Source organism: Balaenoptera borealis (assembly GCF_965194805.1).
Source record: "Balaenoptera borealis genome assembly, chromosome: 4".
In the NCBI taxonomy this organism is placed as follows: domain Eukaryota; kingdom Metazoa; phylum Chordata; class Mammalia; order Artiodactyla; family Balaenopteridae; genus Balaenoptera; species Balaenoptera borealis.
In genome coordinates, this window is record NC_138861.1 from 10,742,960 (window position 1) to 10,759,773 (window position 16,814).

The following is a 16,814-nucleotide window of genomic DNA, read 5'->3' on the forward strand; positions in this document are numbered from 1 at the left end:
TATATTAGATTATTAGGGTTCTCTGTCTTACATTCTTTTCTTTTAGTTCTGTTTACTGTTTTATTTCCTTCTGAATTCTTGTCAGATGAATGGAACTCTGGATTATGGTAGGCATAGTTTTGGCAGCAAGAAACATCTCATTTTGAAAATGAACTTATCCCTGGATTAACTTTTCTCCCAGTAGGGTTGCACCATGGCTGTTAAGTTGTGCAGAGCTTACTGTGTTGAAGAGGCCTGTTACGTAGGCCTGTTGTATATTTTCGATATATAAAGGTATATTCATTTGGTGAATTGATCATATTTGGAGTTTGGTCCCCTTTTGTGCCTGCTGTTTTATCAGAGAAAGAGCTGATCTATCTTTCAGGAGTGGGCTCATGTTATTCAAGCTTGTAGAAATGGATACACTTCCATAATTCTGATTTATTCATTTACAGTAAGAAATGCAATGATAAGCAAACAAGAATGCTTGTATCAGTAGAATCTTTCCTGTCAAATGTGGTATTCAGGAAGCAATAGTATAATCAGAAGGCTTTTGGTGAGCATGGTTCAAAACAAGGGGAGTGTCACAATTTACCTGTTGAATGGCATGCTGTCTAAGTAGACTGCCTCTAGCTGTTTGGGTCTCTTCTTTGGTCCTCTGGGCTGACAATTCCCCCTTCTTTTAGCAATTACTCGCAACACAATACATGCATGTGGGGAATTTTCTTAATGCAAAATTTCCATCCTACTCCAATTGTACCTTCTCTGAAAATAATTGCCTAGTAACCTTGGTTCAAGATTTTGATGTTTACAAACTCTTCAGTCACACATTTCAAAAAAGAAAAAATTATATATCAATTTGGGGTTTACTTCTATAAAAGGCTTAAGCACAGATATTGCATGTGGATTTTCCTAGTTTAATCCAGACAGAGCAATTTTTCCTTTTTACCTAATTCTACTTCCTGACCCCCTATTGTCCACCTCCATACGCCTTCTCCTGGGAGAGACACTTTTCTGTTGTTTACATGAAATTGTGTGAGCATGGGTAAGTTACTTAACTTCCAAAATCCTGTGTTTTCTTATGTGTGAAATGAGAAAAAGTAGTAACACTTCAGAAGGTTTATGTATGGATTAAATTCTCATTTAAAATATATCAAATGTCTTAAAAAAGTACTGACAAATAGTAAGTAGTCAATAAAGGTTAGCTCAGTCAGTGGCCCAAAATATCCCCAAACAGCAGCTTAAAACTAGTCAGCATTTCAAATGCTACAGCAACAATCTTCACCCTGACTCAGTGCTGCCCTGTTAAAGACAGGGATAAGCCAGCATTTTTCTAATGAATAAAGACATATCTTGGGCTAACATACTCATATTGGAGGCTGAATTCTCCACATCAATCGTCATTGCTGCATAGATGCAGCAATTGATTGCTAAGTCCTTTTATTTTTATTTTTATTTATTTATTTTTTAACATCTTTATTGGAGTATAATTGCTTTACAATGGTGTGTTAGTTTCGGCTTTATAACAAAGTGAATCAGTTATACATATACATATGTTCCCATATCTCTTCCCTCTTGCGTCTCCTTCCCTCCCACCCTCCCTATCCCACCTCTCTAGGTGGTCACAAAGCACCAAGCTGATCTCCCTGTGCTATGCGGTTGCTTCCCACTAGCTATCTATTTTACATTTGGTAGTGTATATATGTCCATGCCACTCTCTCACTTTGTCACAACTTACCCTTCCCCCTCCCCATATCCTCAAGTCCATTCTCTAGTAGGTCTGTGTCTTTATTCCTGTCTTGCCACTAGGTTCTTCAGAACCATTTTTTTTTTCTTAGATTCCATATATATGTGTTAGCATACTGTATTTGTTTTTCTCTTTCTGACTTACTTCACTCTGTATGACAGACTCTAACTCCATCCACCTCACTACAAATAACTCCATTTCGTTTCTTTTTATGGCTGAGTAATATTCCATTGTATATATGTGCCACATCTTCTTTATCCATTCATCTGATGATGGACACTTAGGTTTCTTCCATGTCCTGGCTATTGTACATAGCGCTGCAATGAATATTTTGGTACATGACTCTTTTTGAATTATGGTTTTCTCAGGGTATATGCCCAGGAGTGGGATTGCTGGGTCATATGGTAGTTCTATTTTTAGTTTTTTAAGGAACCTCCATACTGTTCTCCATAGTGGCTGTATCAATTTACATTCCCACCAACAGTGCAAGAGTGTTCCCTTTTCTCCACACCCTCTCCAGCATTTATTGTTTCTAGATTTTTTGATGATGGCCATTCTGACTGGTGTGAGCTGATATCTCATTGTAGTTTTGATTTGCATTTCTCTAATTATTAATGGTGTTGAGCATTCTTTCATGTGTTTGTTGGCAAGTCCTTTTAAATATAAAACTGATGAAAACCAAGAGCAGTTTTTCATAAACATTAATTATTGCTCAATAAAAGTGACCAGCAAGGGTTACCCAGTGTAAATTATGTCCATTAAGATTTTTCTGTGTTAGAAGAAAGGCTTTATATTCATAAATTAATCAATACAGGTACATATTACTATTTTAACTTGATCATTTCAATTCTACAAATAAGCTTATTTTGAGGCAGCTCTATTTGGAAATTGAATGACTAGCCTACAAAACAACAGGGGGTATGGTTGAAAATGACCTTCTTTTATTGTTGTGTCCTAAATGCAGGACTGTAATGAGGAAAGCCTTGACAAAATGTCATCCACTTGGATTACCGTGCACGTGGTAATCTGTCATTCGGATCCTCTGGAGAGCCAAGGAGCAGGCTGCTGTACGTCATGTTAACCTGTGTTTGTGGAGAGATGTTCACCAAAAGTTATGCTCGACGTCCATAAGGGTCTCCTGGTGGATCCTGAATTTCATCTTTAGTTTCATTAGCCAGATATTGGCTGTTAGAATTATTAGTGCTCTAGGAGAACCCACCCAAGTATGGTCACCAGTGTCTCCTCCCTGTGGAGCAGACTGTATCTTGGAGACTCATCTGGTCCCCAAACCAGGGGATGTGGGGCACACAGCTGTGTCCTACAAATCACTGTGTCCTAAAATCACTCATGCTTAGTTCTTTTGGGGAATAATTGCTTGTTTTCAATCCCTAAATTTAAACTCACCTCCATTTGGACTTATTCCTCCTGGTTTTTTGTTTTTGGTCTGATTTAAACCCTGAATCCAGGCTGGGGTGTCATTGTCATATTCTGCTCTGTCCCCTTACCCAGTTTGGTTCTCTCAACGCTGACCGCAATCTTTGACTCTAACCGTATTTTTGGCCTTGTGTAGGTTCGGACAACAACTCTCTGTCCTATACTCTTGCCCACTTTGAACTTCTGAAATGTAACCTTGGCCTCCTACTGGGAAAGGATCCTTGTGTATGTCCCTGGTTTTGACCTTATCACCTTGGAAAACAAGCTCAGGATCCATAATCCCAGCTGTTCCAGCCGCACTTCCACGTGGATCACTGAGTCTCACGCGGGCACCAGACAAATGTTTCACATATTACACATGATCTAGGTAATGGGGTAACGGTTCCTCTTGAGCACCTCTTCCTTGCTCAGTGGATCATGAGCACTTCTTTCCTGAAAAGTCAGAAAAAGAAACTAGAAACTATGTTATTGCCAATCTTATTTTTCCATCTTAGAGATTTTTGTGAAAAAAGACTGGTAAACAGTAATTAAGTTTATTATTTTTTTTAAAACAAAGACAGTTATCTTGAATTCCTTTCCTTTTCATATTTTCCAAACTCACATAAGTTCTAAAATGTTCGAGGTGACTGTACAGCAGAAACAAACACAACATTGTAAATCAACTATAAGCCAATAAAAATTAATTTAAAAAAAAGAAATACAAATGTTTGCTAGAGAATGGAAAAAAAAAAAAAAAGACTTCCCTGAACAACAACAAAAATCCATTTTTACCCGTTCTGGACTATTTCTTGAAACATATCCATCTCATGGGGCATTGGAGTTGGCATCCAAAATAAAACCCCTTTTTTGAGAGAAGTCACCATTTTCAATCTGCTTTTCTTGACTGGAGCAATAGTGCTTGCTTAGTAACGTGCAGGAAAATTGAATATAAATCCTGTCTTTGCTCCTCTCTGTATGTTAACTCTATTCTTTCATATCACAGTCAGTCTTGCTGGGCTATCTGGTCAAACTCGCATCCTTCAAACTTTGGGACCAATCACCATGGCCAGGAGGATATAATATTATGACTGCCTGACCCTGAGTCATTTACCCAACCCTCTGGCCAGAAACATGGGATATGTTCCCAAAGGAAGGTAGAAGAGGACAGGTCATGTTAAAGCGGGACAAAAACAAATACAATAACCATGCATCTCTCCACCACTTCCCCCACGTATCCATTCCATAAGTTTATTTAGTACCTAGTGAACCAGCACTGGCCTAGGTTCTGAGCTTATAATAAATAGTGATCAAAGTCAATATAATCCCGATCCTCACTGAACTTACAGTTGAGAATTTCTAGCAAACGTTGTGACTAAGCTACCTAACATCTCTGAACTTCCGTGACCTCATCTGTAAAATGGAAGTAATAGTATTTACCTTTCATGGTTGTTGCGGGGAAAATTAGACATGGCTTCCAGCGTTCAGCATTTAGCAGTCTGAGTTGTGGTGCAGTGCCCGGGGTAGCAGTTGTGGTGTCCCCATTACCTCCAATTCTGCAGTGAGATTTTGAGCATTGTTCCCCTCCGTACAGCTTCCAACCCTGTTCTTTAGCTTTGCTAAAGATTCTGTGCACAACCCAATATCCTTTAATAAATTACCCTCTGATCAAACCAGTTTTGTTTGCTACAAAACACCTTAACTGATAAAGAAAGTGCTTAATAAATGGTAACTATAGTTCCAAATAAAATAAAATAAAATGTTTGAGGTGATAATTATTCTGATTTCAGTTTTGATAGTTTAAATATATTAAAGTGGGAAATGTGAAAATTCTTATCTTTAAATCAATGAAATATAGTAATAAGATCTATCTTCTATAATTGCCATAAGTATCATGAGTTTATACATGTAAAGCACTTTACTCAGTGCCTTGTACATGGTGTGCTATTAATTATCTTTTATTATTATTTAATTTCATACTTATAAAATGAATAGTTTGTACCATATGACCTACAATGTCATTACCAATTTTCAAATCTTCAGTCTGAATTTTACCCAAAGTAGGCTCTCCAATGTATCTATGATATTGTTCACTGATTACTCAAAAATATTAAATATGTAAAATGTGGATAGCACATACACATTATATATACATATGTAATAACAAGATATGAAAACATAAGTGTATAGTATATCAGGTGATAATAGGAGCAGGAAAAGCAGGGTAAGGGGATGAAGGGAGAAATCCAGAATGTGGTCCTATTTTAGAAAAAGTTGATCAGAAAAGGCCTCTCTAGTAGGGTGGTATATGCACAGGTATCTGGTTGACACAATAGAGGAAGCTCTGGGGGTATCCAAGGGTAGAGGGTTCTTCTTTTGTTTCTGAGAAGTAATATATCCAAAGCATACTGTGATCCTTGAGGTCAAGTTGGCAATTCCTTAGTGTCCAACTCGATATAAAGGTTACCTCTCTGCTTTCAGAACAAGAGAGAAGCCATTCAACCTCCCCTAAAGCATGTTACACATGGACTGACCCAAATCCAAGAAGATTAATTTTCAGACAAAAACCCTTGGATAGCTGTGTTCACAGGATAGATATTTAAATTGGTAGGAAAGTTGTCTCTCACATCACTGGCTTAGACCATTAGATATCACCAGTAGATTTTTGTTACCAGATAAAGTTTAGTTTATATGATTGATACAGACTATATCTACATGAAACCCAATAATCAAATGTACATGAAATATCTGTTCCCTTTGCTGTTGTGTATGTTGCCTCATTGAAGGCAAGTAGCCAGAAGCCTGGTAAAAACATGAGGTATGCTATATTTATTATTCATCCGAACAGTGCAATGGAAAGTTTGTAGAAACCATTGATTTATTAACCTATTGATTCATTAATTCCTTAAATATTTACTGATTATGTGAAAGTCATCATGCTAAAAGTAGTGTATTTGAATTTTAGAACAAGTACTGTTATTAATGAGCTGTGTGATCTATGAAAACAGCTTCTCTCTGGGCTTTATGTTTCTCACCAGTTCAAAAATATGTATTTATTAAGCCCACACTCTATGCCAGGCTTTGTGCTTGGTATTAGGAACAGAGAAATGAATAAGACAACATTGTAAGGGAGATAGGTATGGAAACAATTAAAGCATGCATGTTAAAATTACATCCAAGTTTTCTGTTTAAAAAAAAAACCCAGAGTGCTAGTGATTAATCTGCCAGGGGAAACAGGATTAGGAAAAACTTCAGAGAAGAGACATTTAAGAATTATTAGGAGTCAGTTAGACAAAAAAGTGGAAGAAAGTCATTTTATACAGCTCATTAAGGACAGCTTAAAATTTCATGATTTTAGCAATATACCTTTTAAACTTTTGGAAAAAGACATGGGGCTAGATGATAATAATATCAATTAACCATTAAAAGTGATATTCAGATGCTTTGAAAATGTTGAAAACCTCATAAATAAAACTTCTCATCATATAGATATTTAAAAATTCTGTTTAGGATTTTTTTTTTGGCCTTATTTATACATCTCCAACTAGGAATGTTTCTGCCTGAAATGCAGAACTCCCTTTATCATAGAGTAGCTTACTTCTACTAAGTCTTTTGACTAATAGTTCAGAATAATGTCTTGATTTTATTTTATGCCTCCATAGCTACAAGATATAAAAATTTTGCATCATTATATGTAAGTTCACTTAAAATATATTTTTTTCTCTCACTATATGGATTTTTATGAAATACAGAACTAATACCTGTATTTTTTACTGCAATATTGATATATGGTTTATTCCCTCAGTGATTGCTGCGTTTGTTTCAGACACTACAGAATTTACTTTTTAATAATATAAATCTTCCTAAACCACACTTTCCCCCCCGCCCACACCCTGCAAAGTTATCAACAGAGGCATTTGGATTCACAGAGATTCTAACAAAAGATTACCCAACATTTTCTCTTATCTTACAATTGGATGTATTCCCTTGGGATAAGACCTCATCCAGAACTAAGACTGTCAACCAAATGGATTTTTTGGTTGGCTGAATTCACAGACACTTAGACACATCAACAGAAGAGACTTCGCTTTATCCAGTGACTGTATCAAATAGCTATTGTTAGGATGTTATGGTCTCAGTCAATCAGGACTCAAGAGCCTAAAAAGTTTGATTTCTCTTTAAGAGTCATTTAGAACAGACTTGAGAACACAGAGCCATCCTTGTTCAATAAGAGATGAAGATGGTATGAGATTAAAGGAACTTTTACCTCAATGGAATATGAAAGGAAGAATGGGAGTATATCTCAGACTAATAGACTTTTAGGGTAGGAAGAGTCCTTAGAAATAGCTAAGCAAATGCTCTCACTGCACATATGAGAAAACTGAACTGCAGAAATGTTAAATGCCTTCCAAAAACCATGCAGCCAGTTTTCCTACAAAGGGTCAGAAAGTATATTTAGTGTAGGATTCAAATTCAGACTTTTGACATTATTTACAAATTCATTTATGTAAGGACATAACAAGCTACAATAATAACACTGAAATATATTCATTCCACAAATTTAAATATGCCACAATTCTACAATCCAGCTCCCTTCACAATTTAAGTACCACTTCCCCCACCCCAGCACTTTTCAATATCCTTTTCCAATATCCTGGAAATTTACAGGTGTACCTTTTAATCGTTATTTTCGTCACTATCCACTTCAAAATAAACCAAATGATGCAGTTTAAAATTTATGAGTTTTGGAGGAAATATATACAGAAAATATAGAGGAAAATAGAGCTGTAGGCAGACTGGAACCAAAAAGTCTTTGGAGCTATAAACAAATAAGTTTAGGGTATATCAGTGATATAATTGAGTTGAAAGGAAAGCAAGACTTACATGGTGATGAATAATCCGTTAATATGTGAGAACTCCGAATAATCATTCATGGGTGCTTGACTGGAGGGGCAAAGATGACTCTTTCCACAGATACTCTTGTGGAGTAAGGTGGGAGCTGGTTGGCCACTGGGGATCTCAGATGCATATTTATCAAGGCCCCACTGCTGCTACTGCTACAGCTCCTGGGGAAGGGGTGGAAGAGGGAGAATGGCAGCACAAACAGCAATTCAAAACTCCCTTTCCTTGTTCTGAATTGGCAGTCTTTTTCTGAGTTCTCACAACATAACTATGGATGACAGAATTCAACAGACTTCTAAGATTGTGGCCTCAGACTTTCTTTATAGATCTCTGTGAACACACTACTGGTTTGGGGTTCATTTCCCAGCCTAAGATGAATAAAATACAGTTGATTTAACCATTAAAAATCTATGATAAAAAAACAAAAAAAATGGTGATTAAAAAGGTTGAAGGAATTGATTACTTAACCAATTATTAAGGCTATTAAAATTTTTCTTTTTCTTTGACATTTTCTATGTCTGTGAGTCTAATTCTGTTTTATAAATAAGTTCATTTATATCATTTTGTAGATTCCACATATAAGTGATATCATATGATATTTGTTTTTCTCTGTCTGACTTACTTCACTTAGTATGATAATAGTTAGGTCCAGCCATGTTGCTGCAAATGGCATTATTCCATTCTTTTTTATGGCTGAGGAATATTCCATTGTGAGTGTGTATATCTATCTATCTATCTCTCTCTCTCTATATATATATATTTATACATATATACACCACTGTAGGTGTGTGGGTTTATTTCTGCTCTCTCCATTCTGTTCCATTGATCCATATGTCTATTTTTTGCCAATACCATGCTGTCTTGATTACTGTAGCTTTGTAGTATTGTCTGAAGTCTGGGAGGGTTATGCCTCTAGCTTTGTTCTTTTTCCTCAGCATTGGTTTTATGGTCTTTTATGGTTCTATATAAATTTTAGGATTATTTGTTCTAGTTCTGTGAAATATGTCATGGGTAATTTGAAAGGGATCACATTAAATCTGTAGATTACTTTGGATACTATGGCCATTTCAACAATATTAATTCTTCTAGTCCAAGAGAATGGGTTATCTTTCCCAGATGATTTCTTTAAATCGTCTTCTATTTCCTTTTTCAGTGTTTTGTACAAGTCTTTCACCTCCTTGGTCAGGTTTATTCCTAAGTATTTTTACTTTTTTGATTCAATTTTAAAAGGGATTTTTTTTTTACTTTTCCTTTCTGTTATTTAATTGTTAGTGTAAAGAAATGCAACAGATTTCTGTATATTAATCTTGTATCCTGCTACATTGCTGAATTTGTTTATCAGTTCTAGTAGTTTTTGTGTGGAGTTTTTAGGGTTTTCTATTTATAGTACCATGTCATCTGCATATAATGACAATTTTACTTCTTTCCTTCCAATTTGGATACCTTTTATTTCTTTTTCTTGTCTGATTGCTGTGGCTAGGACTTCCAAAACTATGTTGAAAAGAAGTGGTGGGAGTGGGCATCCTTGTCTTCTTCCAGATTTTAGCATAAATCCGCCAAAGTCAGAGAGCCGCCTGAACAGGGCTCAGATTTCAGCTCCATTTCTGAAGTCACATGGGCCCTGGGGATTGGCTCGATTTCAGCTCTACCTCTGTGTGTGGGCAACCCACCAGGGCTTGCAGGTTCCCAGAGCTAATAGAGAATGAGGTGCGCCTGCTGTGAGTGGAAAAAAATGCTTAATATAATTTCTATCCTCTTAAATTTGTCTAGACTTGATTGTGGCCTGGTGTGTAATCTGTTCTGGAGAATGTTCCATGTGCACTTAAAAAGAATGTGTATTCTGCTGCTTTTGGGTGGAATGTCATATAAATATTAAGTCCAACCAGTCTTTTGTGTAATTTAAGACCACTTTTTCTTTATTGATTTTCCGTCTGGATGATCTGTCCATTGATGTGAATTGATTTCCATCTGAGTGGAATACTTTTTCCATCCCCTCAGTTTTAGTCTGTTGTGTGTTTAGCTCTGAAGTGAGTGTCTTGTAAGCAGAGGTCTTGGTTTTTATCAAATCAGCCACCCTGTGTCTTTTGATTGGAGCATTTAGCCATTGACATTTAAAGTAATTATTGATATGTATGTACTTAGCATTTTGTTACTTGTTTTTCTGGTTGTTTTTGTAGTTTTTCCCTATTCTTTTCTTCTTCTTTTAGTTTCTTTTCTAGTAGTTTGATGATTTTTTACTGGTATGCTTGTGTTTCTTTCTAATTTTTGTGTATCTATTGTAGATTTTTGATTTGTGGTCACAATATATGTTGACCTATATCTACTTGTTTTAAACAGGTAATCCTTTAAGCTCAAACACATTCTAAAAGATCTATATTTTTTACTCCCCTCCCCAACCTTTTGTGCTTTTGGTGTCATATTTTGCATTTTCATGTTATCACTTTGCTGATTATTCTTGTTGTAGTTGATTTCACAATTTTTTGCATTTTATTCTTTTTACTACCTTATTTAAGTGGTCGATCCTCATCCTTTAGTATACATTTACCTTTACTAGTGGGATTTTCCTTTCCTATAGATTCTTATTTCTTGTTATTGCCTTTTCATTCCCATTTAGAAAGACCGTATTACATTTCTTTTAAGGTCAGTTTAGTATTGATGAACTCTCTTAGTTTTTGCTTGTCTGAGAAGTTCTTTGTATCCCTTTCAGTTCTAAATGATAATCTTGCTGGGTAGAGTATCCCAGGTTGCAGGTTTTTCCCTTTCAGCAGTTTAAATATATCATGTCACTCCCTTCTGGCCTGCAAAGTTTTTGCATAAAAATCAGCTGATAGCCTTATGCAGGTTTCCTTGTATATGACTCTTTGTTTTGCTTGTTGCCTTTAGAATTGTCTCTTTATGTTTAACTTTGATATTTTAATTATGATATGTCTTGGTGTGGGTCTGTTTGTGTTCATCTTGTTTGAGACCCTCTATGCTTCCTGTACCTGGATATCTGTTTCCATCTCTGGGTTTGGGAAGTGTTCAGCCATAATTTTATTAAATACATTTTCAACCCCCTTCTCTCTCTCTTTTCTTTCTGGGACCACTATAATGTGAATGTTCGTATGCTTGATGTCCCAGAGGTCTCTTAAACTGTTCTCATTTTTTATAATTTGTTTTTCTTTTTGGTGTTCCAATAGGGCCATTTCCATTTTTCTATCTTCCAGATCACTTACGCATTCTTCTGTATCACATAGTCTGCTATTCATTCCTTCTAGTGTCTTTTTCATTTCAGCTATTGTATTCTACAGTTCTGACTGGTTCCTTTTTATCTTTTCTAGTTCCTTGTTAAAATGCTCACTGTGTTCATCTACTCTTTTCCCTAGTTCAGTTAGATTTCTTATTACTAATGCTGTGAACTCCTTATCTGGCAAACTGTTTATTTGTTTCTTTAATTATTTTTTCAGGGTTTTTCTCTTGCTCTTCAACTGAGACAAATTCCTCTGTCTTCTCATTTTGCTTATCTTTTTCTGTCCCTAGATGTTAGGTGAAACAGTTACCTATGGCGGTCTTGAAGTGGTGTGCTTACATAGGGACATCCCTATACAGTCTGCATGTGCCTGTTGGCTTTGGTGTGAGAGCTGGATTCCAGATGAACACAAGTCACATCTTTCCTCAGAGTGTGCTGGTAGCTATCACCTTGGTAGGAAGTGGATCTGGAGATGAAGGAGCTAGGGCCAGAGACAGGTGTAAGCTAGGGCTCCCCATATGCTCAGTGGCCATGACCACACTATCACAGGTGGGGGCAGGTCCCAAGTTGCTGGAGCAGAAGTCCCGAGGGTTGGGTCCAAGCTGACTCCACTCCCTTTAAGTGCGTGATCTCCCTGCTCCCAGTACTGGCACCCTTGCCTTTGACCCTGCTTCAGGAACAAGCAAGCTTGTGTGTGCTCTTCACAAGTAGAGCTAAAGCTTCCAGCAGCCCTCCTGTTGGTCCCACCAGCACTCCAAAGGAAGCTTGTCTTCCCTGTGTTGGACCCCAGGACTGGGGAGCCCAATGTGTGGCTTGAACTGCTTACTCCCCAGGGTGGATCTCCTCCCATGTCATCTCCCTTTTCCTCTGTGTCCCCTCCCAGGGGCACAGGTCCTGACCTGATCACTTCTCTTCCTTTCCTACCCAATTCCATGTGGCTCTTTCTTATATCCTTGTTTGTACAAGTGACTTTCTGCCCGTTTCTGGTTAGTTTTCAGTGAGAACATTTTCATGTGTAGATGTATTTTTGATATGTCTGTGTGGGGAGGGGAGTTCCACATCCTCCTATTCCGCCATCTTGATCTCCCAATCTTAGATTTTGTTCTTTTAGTTAGGTCTCCTATGACATTAAACTTTCTTCAAAAGTGCAGTTTTGATTTATGTGACTCTTTTCCTTCTAATTCCATGATTTTGAGGTGTTAATTATTTTCATAATTATATTCTATTTAAAGAATCCAAATAAGAAAAAGAAGACTGATAGTCATTGAATATGGTAGTGACAAGATAATTTCAATTTCAGTTATTAACTGACCTTTACTAATTCTGCTTTACTCTCTTTATATATGAATTAACACTGATGAGTTTCCTTACTTCAAATGTCCCTCAAAATATTTATAGTTGTTTCTTATTTAAAGAAGTCTCAATACACTGATAGTTAAATTTGTAAAACCAAATATTAGAAGCTAATAAATTTGATCATTAAAAGATTTTTTTCAGTTCACACACAGAAAAGAATGGTTATAATGTTCTATTTAAAGCAACCATCTCTAGGACATAAAACATAGTGAATGCTTGCAAACTTTCAAGCAAATTTTTAAGAACATTACTACAAAGTGAGGCTCATATATAATTCTTCTAAATGTTGCCACGACCTCTGTCTGCCCTTTTAGTGTGTCTGTTTTCTTACTGTGGCTAAGCTTACTGAAGTTTAGATGTGAAATGTCTGACATGTATCCTTTGCAGAAGAGTTTTCTAGTGTCCTTGGGTTCTCTGCTCTGTTGCAGTTTGCAATGACTGCCCTCCACTGTTGCAGCTCACTTCTCCCCCTTTTGCTGTGCAAATCCCTCTGGAATTAAGAGGGAAAAAAGAAAGCACCAGGTCTACTTCTCTTCTGCTAAGCTCTCTATTCAGCCCCATTATACTGCACAGTTATGTGTGGATTTCTGAAGAATAAGGGCCATTTCAAAAGGAAATTATAGAAAAACCTTCATGGTCAGGAGACTCTATATTCTCATATGATAGTTCTTCCTTCTTTCAGGGACAAATAGTGTTCATAGACTGTGGTTAGCTTTCCTCAGTGAAGTACTACAAGGCTGTGTGTGGCTAAACCCAGCTCATAGTTTATATACAGTTTATACATTTTGCAAGAAAAGAAAAGACATGTAATATTTGTGAATTTCCAGGAAAGGCTTTTTGTCTAAAAAATTGTGTTTCATTGCTTTTTTAGTATTTCTATTAGAGATTAGAATGAAAATTGCCCTTTAATGTGTCTAATGAGGTATAGGATGCCCCCCAAGGACTATTGATTTCCGCTTAGACAGTCATTATGAAAAAGGGTTAGAGCATCTCCCTTCTCCTTTAAAAGAGTTGTCCCCTCCTGCCCACAGAGATGACCCCAGGTGTGCCCCTAAGTCCAAAGTGAGCCATGCCAACTAAGGGTTCCAGGATTTTATGGATATTCAAGTAAATTCTACCTTTGGCAGAAGTCAAGTAGTAGCTGAACTCTGCTTAGTGTCCCCTTATGTAGGGAACCAATGAGTATTAAGAAGTTTGAGCAGGTATGTCTCTTAGCCCTGTAATGTTCATTCTGTTATTATAACTTTTAAAGTACTATCTAACTTATATTTTGTTTGGCAGTGCAAGGGAAAAGCACCTAAAGACCTTGGTCTCCATGAACAAAATAGAGTTGATATCTTTCTTTTAAGGAGTGAGGGGCGAGGGAGTCCATCATTAATCCCTCCCCCCTTCTTCTGATACAAGCACCATGTACCCTTACCCCTGCCTCTAGGTGATGTTCCTTAACCACCTTCTGTAGGTGTTGTGTGAATGTCCATAGAGTATCCTGTCCACCCAGACCCCTTTCTAGACACCAGGGTGCTCATATGACCCAGTCTGACTAATCATAACACTCCATTCCTAGAACTAGAGTTGTTTATCACAGGGTGTGTGATCTAAGCCAGTACAATTCAATTTCTTCTCTGGGATTTTATGTGACCGAGAAGGAGGAGAGAAGCTCTTGTCTCTCTGGATCGCTAACCTGGGAAAAGGTAAACCCAGAACAGATGATAGATCCATGATTTTCCTTCCCTATCCTGCTGTACCTTTGGACAAAATTGTCCATAATGTGGCAATGAAGTCAACCCACACAAGGGAGTAGAGACAGGAGTGTAGCATAAATTCCCAGTTCTAGTTCCTCATACGCCCAGGCCTGTTTGGGTCCCTTTAGGTTTTCCTTTATTTCCTTGAGTCTTTCAGTTATTCCAGTAGCCTTACAACTCTGAAATGAATTTATCTATCTATCTATCTATCTATCAACTATCCATCTGTCTTCATCATCATCATCTACTTATTTGTCTAAACTAGTTAAAGTTGGGGTTCTTTCATTTAGGATGGGGAGAATCCTTACTAATACAATGCTTTTCTTTGTAAACTCTTTCCCCCATATCCCAGCTGGGCTCTTCCACCATCAGGTTTGTATCTGTGCCTCCCAAGCTCCCCACTTTCAAGTGTCTCAGTCTGAAAATCCACTTTGCTCCCTGTATTAGCCTATTTGGGGTGCCAAAGCAAGATACCACAGACTGGGTGGCTTAAACAACTGAAATTTATTTTCTTACAGTTCTGGAGGCTGAAAGTCCAAGATCAAAGTGTTAACAGGTTTGGTTTCAGCTGAAGCCTCTCTACCTGGCTTACAGACGGCCACCTTCTTGCTGTGTCCTTACATGGCTTTTTCTCTGTGCCAGGTATCTCTCTTCCTATGAGGACACCAGTCATATTGGATTAGGCTCCACCCTTATGACCTCATTTGACCTTCATTACTGCCCTAAAGGCTCCATTTCCAAATATGATCACACTGGGGGTTAGGGCTTAAACATTTGACTTTTAGGAGGATACATTTCAGTCTATAACATTCCCCGACTCATGAACATCACTTATTTTCATCGGGAATAAAAATCTTGTTTCTTGGGTTCCAGGTCCCACCCACACAATGAAATGGCCTGAGTCCTACCGTCTACTCTCTGGAGCTCTGCACTCCCCTGGACGTCACTGGGGCTTATACTGCCCAGTTTCAAGATAGCACATCTCCCAGGGACAAACATTATTATTATTATCATTATATTATTATATTATCATTATTATTACTAGTGCTAGTACTACTACTACCACTACTATTATTATTATTATTTTCTGAGAGTAAACGTAACCCCAAATTGATGGGGGAAAATGTTTCTTCCATTAGAACGGCAGCTGCACTGTCCTTGGTGTTAATGAGATCCCATTATTTGTAGAACTTCATTTAATTGCACCTGGGCCTGTCAGAACGATAAAGACTTGCATCAGCCCTTAACCTGGTTTTGTTTTTTTCATTTTCCTAGAGAAGCTTTCCAAACGTTATTACATTCCAATTTCTCCCACCTTCAGCCCACATATTTAAACCAGCAGGTTGTCATAAACTAGCTTGTCATGTGGCCGTGTGCCTTTATTCCAGCTACATTCAGCTCCTTAGGGGAAGGCACAGAAAAGGCAGACAGTTGAACTTAACTAGGGATATGGTTATGGTCATAACAGGCTCAAATGGTAGAAAAATGAGAGCATGGAAGTTGAGTGTACGTGCAAGGGAGTACAAATACTGCTGGACTGTGGAATCCAACCTAGGGAATGAGAGAAGTAAGGTAGGGAAAGAATGATGACAGCATCAATAGGATGGGTGGTTGAAGACGGTTCAAGCAAACCAGAAAGAGCGGAGGGGGCAGTCAGAGAGGGGACTTTTAAAATTGTGATTTCGAAAGTGCTGCAATTATTCGTAATGAGACAGTTTAGGGCAAGGGTGAGTAAACTTTTAAGTAAAGGGCCAGATAGTAAATATTTTCAGCTTTGTAAGCCGTAAGGTCTGTCACAACTACTCACTCTGCCATTGTTACCAGAAAGCAGTCATAGATGATATAAACCTGAATGAACATGGGTGTGCTCCCCTGAAAAATACAAAATACTTGGGCTTCCCTGGTGACGCAGTGGTTGAGAATCTGCCTGCCAATGCAGCGGACGCGGGTTCGAGCCCTGGTCTGGGATGATCCCATATGCCGCGGAGCAACTAGGCCAGTGAGCCACAACTACTGAGCCTGCGCGTCTGGAGCCTGTGCTCTGCAACAAGAGAGGCCGCGATAATGAGAGGCCCGCGCACCGCGATGAAGAGTGGCCCCCACTTGCTGCAACTAGAGAAAGCCCTCACACAGAAACGAAGACCCAACACAGCCAAAAATAAAAAATATAAAAATAAATTAAAAAAAAAAGAGTGAGAGATAAAAGGCAAAGACTTAAAAAAAAAAAATACAAAATCCATCCTTAGTTGTCAGGCTGTACAAAAACAGGCAGTGGTCTAGATTTGGCTACAGGCCATAGTTTGCCGACCCTCTGGTCTAGGTTATAACCATGGATGTAAGTGGCAGAAAGTGAAGTGTAAAACACTGAACTTGAAAAGATTTGAGGACTGAAGAACTAGAAGCCTGAATGAATCATCAACATAGATGTTAAACTCACCATGAACAATGA

The 16,814-nt window shown here is 37.8% G+C and overlaps 1 protein-coding gene across 25 annotated transcripts in view; it reads left to right on the forward strand.

Moving 5' to 3' along the window:
- LOC309628591 (uncharacterized protein) overlaps positions 1 to 16,814 on the forward strand; it is a 299,876-nt gene that overhangs the window by 26,459 nt on the left and 256,603 nt on the right. The window lies entirely within an intron of this gene.